Here is a 6448-nt window from a genome sequence, read left to right as displayed (position 1 = left end):
CATTTATGACCCTATCCTCATGAAACTTGGTCAGAATGTTTATCTTGATGATTCCTATGATAAGTTCAAAACTGGCTCAGATGGGGTCAAAAACTAGGTCACCTGGACAAATCAAAGGAAAAGCTTGTTAACACTCTTGAGGCCACATTTATGACCCTATCTTCATGAAACTTGGTCATAATGTTTATGTTGATGATTCCTAGGCCAGGTTTGAAACTGGGTCATGCGGGGTCAAAAACTAGGTCATCACTCAAATCAAAGGTAAAGCTTGTAAACACTTGAGGCCACATTTATGACCCTATCTTAATGAAACTTGGTCAGAATGTTTATCTTGATGATGCCAAGGCCAAGTTTAACAGGTGAGCGATATAGGGTCATCATGACCCTCTTGTTATATTGTTGATTTATATATCAGCTTAAAGGTATGTAGCACTGTAAATAGTGCATATTTTTATCATTCAGCACAAAAAGTGGGTAATTGCTGTTGGTTTTGTTTTTGTTTTTGTTTTTTTTTTTTGGGGGGGGGGGGGGGGGGGGGCAGTGCAGTTATTCTCTTTTTGCACTTTGGTAACAATTTGTTTTTAGTTCACGTAGCATGAAACAGGTCCTGTACTCTCATCTGAACACTTGAAATTTTAGGGAGGACATTAATATGATTCTACATACAAAGATTGATGAAGATCCATCAAGCGGTTAATGAGAAGAAATTGTTATTTTTTCTATTTTTAGCTCTAATGGTCCTCCAATGGGGCCAAGTGCTCCATCTGAGAAAAAAAAGAAGACATTGAAAGATACATTTAGCTCAATTGGCCTCCTAAAAGGGACTAGGTGCTCCAATGGAATGAAATAGGGAGAAGACCTTACAATGATGCTACAGACCAAGTTTGATGAAAATCCATCAAGCGTTTCATGAGAAGAAGTTGTTGAATACTGGTTCTATTTTTAACTCTAGTGGTCCTTTAAAGGCGCTCAGTGTACCCATTTGAATAAATTTGACAGAAGACCTTATAATGACCCGGTTTGATGAAGATCCGTCAAGTGATTCATGAGGAAAGGTCATTTAAAGGGTATTTCTATTTTTAGCTCTAGCGGCCAAATGCTCCCTAATGCTCTAACGGGTTTGAGAAGGGACCTTACAATAATGCTACAGACCAAGTTTGATGAAGATCCATTAAGCGGTTCTTGAGAAGAAGTCGTTAAAATGTTGTGTTTTTTTCTGTTTAATCTAGCGGCTCCTAAAAGGGGTACACCATTTGAACTAACTGGAGAGAGGAGCTTATAGTGGTGCTACAGTTTACGAAATACCGCGATTTTCAAGGAGTGTTTCACGCAGTTAAAAGTTAGGAATAAAATTAAATTTTCAAAGAATATATCTAGACCAGAACAATTTAATTTCACATGTATATATATTAAATAATATATCATAAATAATGTATTATATATATAATATATAAACACATTTTTTCTTTTTCAAATAACAAAATTATTCAGATATTATGGATGTAAATTTTTCAACAACACTTTCGGATACATTTCCAAATTCTGAAAACAAGTTGTTTTTATCATTATCGCATAGTGCGGCAATTTTCCTTTGATCTTTGCAGCATGTTATACATAGTAACACACATTATTACTACAAAACTGTGCTGATATCTTACAAAACTGTTGCGATATATATCAACACGGAAATCTCTATGGAGTTTCATAAGAAAAAAAGTGTTCCGATATATATCAGCACAGTAAAACTGTTCCGATATATATCGGAACACTTTTTCTCTATTGAGGTCCTATCAAGGGAGTATAATTTTTTTTCTTTCAAAGAAAAGATGATTTTAGCTCCAATTTACAGTTCACAGAGAAAGAATTGTCACAAACACCTACATTTATAAAGTAAAAGAATAAATAAACTAGAATATTTAAAAAACTTGATAGTTATTGCCAAATTCAGAAATACATGAAATTAATATATGAAATTCTGAGATTTCTCAAATGTTTCTTTTTCTTTGATTTTTTTTACAAACAAAACAACAAGTTTTACAATATGTCTGGCCAATGAAATGCAAAGATTTAAAACCAATGCAGAAATTTGTTGGGTACTTTTATCTGGGGAACACATTTTCTAAAACAGAAGTTTTAGTGTTTCAGTCAGCGAGGCGCAGAAAGGGAATCAAAATAGTAAAAATAATAATAAACAAATTTAAATGAAAATAATATATAAATTTTAATGATAAACTATGCGATAAAACAGTTATAATATGTAATGCTCGTGTGTTACGAGGATATATCAGAGCTAGGGGTACATCTCGTTATTTTTCTCTTCACATATCTGTCTCGGCCTACCGGCCTCGACGATATGTGCAGAGAAAAATACCCTCGGTGTACCCCTAGCTCTGATATATCCTGGTAACACACTCTCACACATACTATAACTATTACTTGTTGATTTCCATTACAATTCCATTGATCTATCCAAGGTACCGGCTATTTAAAAAACGTAATTATGATTTAAAAAGATTTTCAAATTATGTTTTTTTTTTCAGCGAGGGTGACCTTGTCAGAATTACAGATTGGATCGAGCAGATTCCTATAATTTAGCATAGTACTGAGCTATTTTGTTTAGTATAGTTTTATTAGAGAAACTGAAACCAGGATCGGACGAACATATTAACAGACGTCACTCTTGATTGTTTTGATGTGCTTTCTGTTTGCAGTTACGGTAATGTGACACTGAAATAGCTGCGTTTATTTGAATATTTCTTTTATCGTCTAGTCGTCAAATTCAACAGGACTGTTTTGTCTGACAAAATTAAAGAATTATATGCGTATGAATGCGTATTTAATGCAGATTTTAATGCTTGTTTAAATTGTTACAAGGGCACATGCAAACTATAGTCTAACGTAATGTCAACTTGCATTTGTGACGTAAATATCACAAGCATGTACAACATACCAAGAATCTTCACCAAAGAGAAAGAAGTATGTTCCTTTCTTAAACAGGTTAGATTAAGTCACTGGCATTAAAGTTTGACATGTATGCAAACTGTTTCACTAATCAAACCAGTCATGATTTCATATAGAAAATGCTAAAAGGTATAAAGAAAACCTGTGCTGTGAGTTTTACCATTTAAAAAGTTATAAAAGTACATGCGAGTGCTTAATATATGATTAGATCTAATGTTAAAAATGATATGAAATTCAATATAAGAGGCCACAGTCCACAGCTCACAATCTTAAAATGAAACACCTTAAAAATACGTATGACATTCTATTAAAACAGTAATCGTGCTTAGTTCCATAGAATAACAGCATCGATTTTCAAACCCAATAAAAACAGGAGTTGCCTCGACTATTTGATGCTTTCCCGCCAAATGCTAAATTACTCATGACTTACTTTTAACATTTTAACCAAAATTTCTATGTTTAAGAATGGGCATGTCATATAAGCACAAGATATGGACCGGCGATTTATACGAGTCATGTAATAAAACACTTCTTATATGGGGTCATCAAAAGATGCTGAGGACAAGAGTTGATCTCCAGTAAGGCACGTGACCTTCGTATACGACAATACAAAAAGGAGAAAAAAATTAGATATCAGAAAATTATTGCTATCTTTCTTCAGAGGGCCTTGAAACTTAGTTACTGGCAGATTATATGTTGTGGAAAAACTTAAGAATAAGTTGTTTTACTTTTTTCCATTCAAAATTTAAAAGCGTTTGTAAATACGAACAGGCAGAAAAAAATCCGTATTTTACCTTTTGTATTGTTCGACTACTTTCATTTAATATGCATGACCTGATACAGTTCTATAAATAGCGCACACAAAAAAGCTACATTCAGTTATTTTTTAAACATCGTTAAATTGATAAAACAGTGAAGATTTCGATTGATAACGGAACAACAAACAAAAAGATGGAGGTATATAACAAAAGGGTCAATTTAACAATAGCTAGATCTGGTATTTTGTATTTGGCTCTCGTGGATTTTGCAAGGTCGGATCACACCCGGCGCCTGCGCGCCTCGTTTACCCGACCTGGCAACATTCAATTGATCCGAATACAGCATCCCACTCCATGCTTCTATTATAATTTATCCAGTCACTTGCAGTATTTTCGACCCGATATCAGGGTGCAAAATATTTTTTTTTGATATACCGTCAATTGATAAAAAAAAAAAAAAAAAACTTCTCATTAACCGCTTGATGGATCTTCATCAAACTTTGTATGTAGAATCATTTTATTGTCCTCCCTAAAATGTTCAGATGAGAGTACAGGGCCTGTTTCATGCTACGTGAGCTAAAAACAAATTGTTACCAGTTCAAAAAGAGAATAACTGCACTGCCAAAAAAAAAAGCAATTACCCGTTTTTTTTGCCGAGATGATAAAAATATGCACTATTTACAGTGCTACATACCTTTAAGCTGATATATAAATAAACGATATAACAAGAGGGTCATGGTGACCCTATATCGCTCACTGTTAAACTTGGCATTGGCATCATCAAGATAAACATTCTGACCAAGTTTCATTAAGATAGGGTCATAAATGTGGCCTCAAGAGTGTTAACAAGCTTTACCTTTGATTTGAGTGATGACCTAGTTTTTGACCCCGCATGACCCAGTTTCAAACCTAGCCTAGGAATCATCAATATAAACATTATGACCAAGTTTCATGAAGATAGGGTCATAAATGTGGCCTCAAGAGTGTTAACAAGCTTTTCCATTAAATTGTCCAGGTGACCCAGTTTTGAACTTAACACAGGAATCATCAAGATAAACATTCTGACAAAGTTTCATGAAGATAGGATCAAAAATGTGGCCTCTAGGGTATCAACAAACCTTTTTGACCTGGTGACCTAGTTTTTGACCCCACATGATCCAGTTTCCAACTGGGCCTAGAAAACATCAAGATAAACATTCTATGCAAGTTTGTATCAAATCAAAGCATATATGAAACCTCTATATAGCTGAAAGGGCCAAAATAGAAAATTTTGCCCATTTCAGGGGCAGTAACTCTAGAACCAATGATGGATTCTAGCAGTTTTTCCTAAGGAAGTGAGATCTTGTTGTGAGTTATGTTGTGTGTAAGTGTGGTTAAAATTGAATGTAAAATGTCACTTCTATCATATTCACATGGTAAAAATTAACAAATTTTGTCTCTTTCAGGGGTCAATCAGGGGCCATAACTCTGAAACCTATGACTGGATCGGACAGATTCACCATGGAATCTAAGATCTATTGTTGTTAAAGATAACTTGCAAATTTGTATCAAATCAAACCATATATAGTCTCTATATGGCTGCAAAAGCCAAAAATAGCAATTTTTGGCCCTATAAGGGGCCAGAACTCTGGAACCCATGATGGAATCTGGCCAGTTTTCGAAAGGAACCGAGATATTATGCCAATACAAGTTGTGTGCAAGATTGATTAAAATCAGTTGCAAAATGTGGTCTCTATCGTGTTCACAAGAAATTGTGGACGGACGACGGACAAAAGGCGATCACGAAAGCTCACCTTCTCACTATGTGAAAGGTAAGCTAAAAAAAAACAACAGCAAAAACCTCTCAGTTCTAGTTTTATTTCAATGAAATGACAGTACATGTAAATCAACACTTTTCTCCAAATATCTGAAGACACATTTTAAAACATCTGTATACACTTTGTTTTAAACCTGGTGATAATTATCTCCATTAGTAGAGCATGTGTACAGTAACATCATACAGACCTATTTATTTCTATAAATATCTGAAGGTTCTAGTGTTTTAGAGGAAATCATATTTTTCTACCTGACTAATACTGCATCTGCATTGTACATGCAGTCTTCTTTAATCATGTTATAATTTCATTTTATTTATCACTACTTCATCATATATTACATAATGAATACTCAGATAGCATAACATTTGTATATTCACTGTGATAGAATATCAAACACTGATTGCAGTAACCAGCTTAGCTTTACTTTAATCCACAGCATTAAAATCTGAAATTACCTGTTGTGATGTAGATAAAATAAATATTTTATATTGTGTCATATCAGAAATTGGATTCAGAGCATGTATCATTCTCATCCATCAGATGTTCGTCAAAATCACGGGGAACCACGGTAGACCTCTGGTATGCGAGAATGAGCATGTATATAAACATGATCAATTTAAGTTTGTAAAAAATACACAAGTTTTCAGTAAAACCGTTGAATACAGTGTTAAAAACATTGCACAAATTCACAGGCATACAATGCCTTGACATAACTATAGCTCTTATAGACATAACTGCAGCTCTTAGTAGACATAACTACAGCTCTTAGTAGATATAACTGTTTTGAGCCTTTAATAGGAACAATATCGCTGGTTTAATTGAGGTCCTAATTGACATCCTGGTAATACAGAACCATCTAAATAGTTGAAACTACTGTCGCACTGTACAGTATCTAAACATCTAATTTTCTAA

The sequence above is a fragment of the Mercenaria mercenaria genome, chromosome 5 (assembly GCF_021730395.1).
Source record: "Mercenaria mercenaria strain notata chromosome 5, MADL_Memer_1, whole genome shotgun sequence".
Lineage (NCBI taxonomy): Eukaryota > Metazoa > Mollusca > Bivalvia > Venerida > Veneridae > Mercenaria > Mercenaria mercenaria.
Note: the sequence above shows the minus strand (reverse complement) of the source record.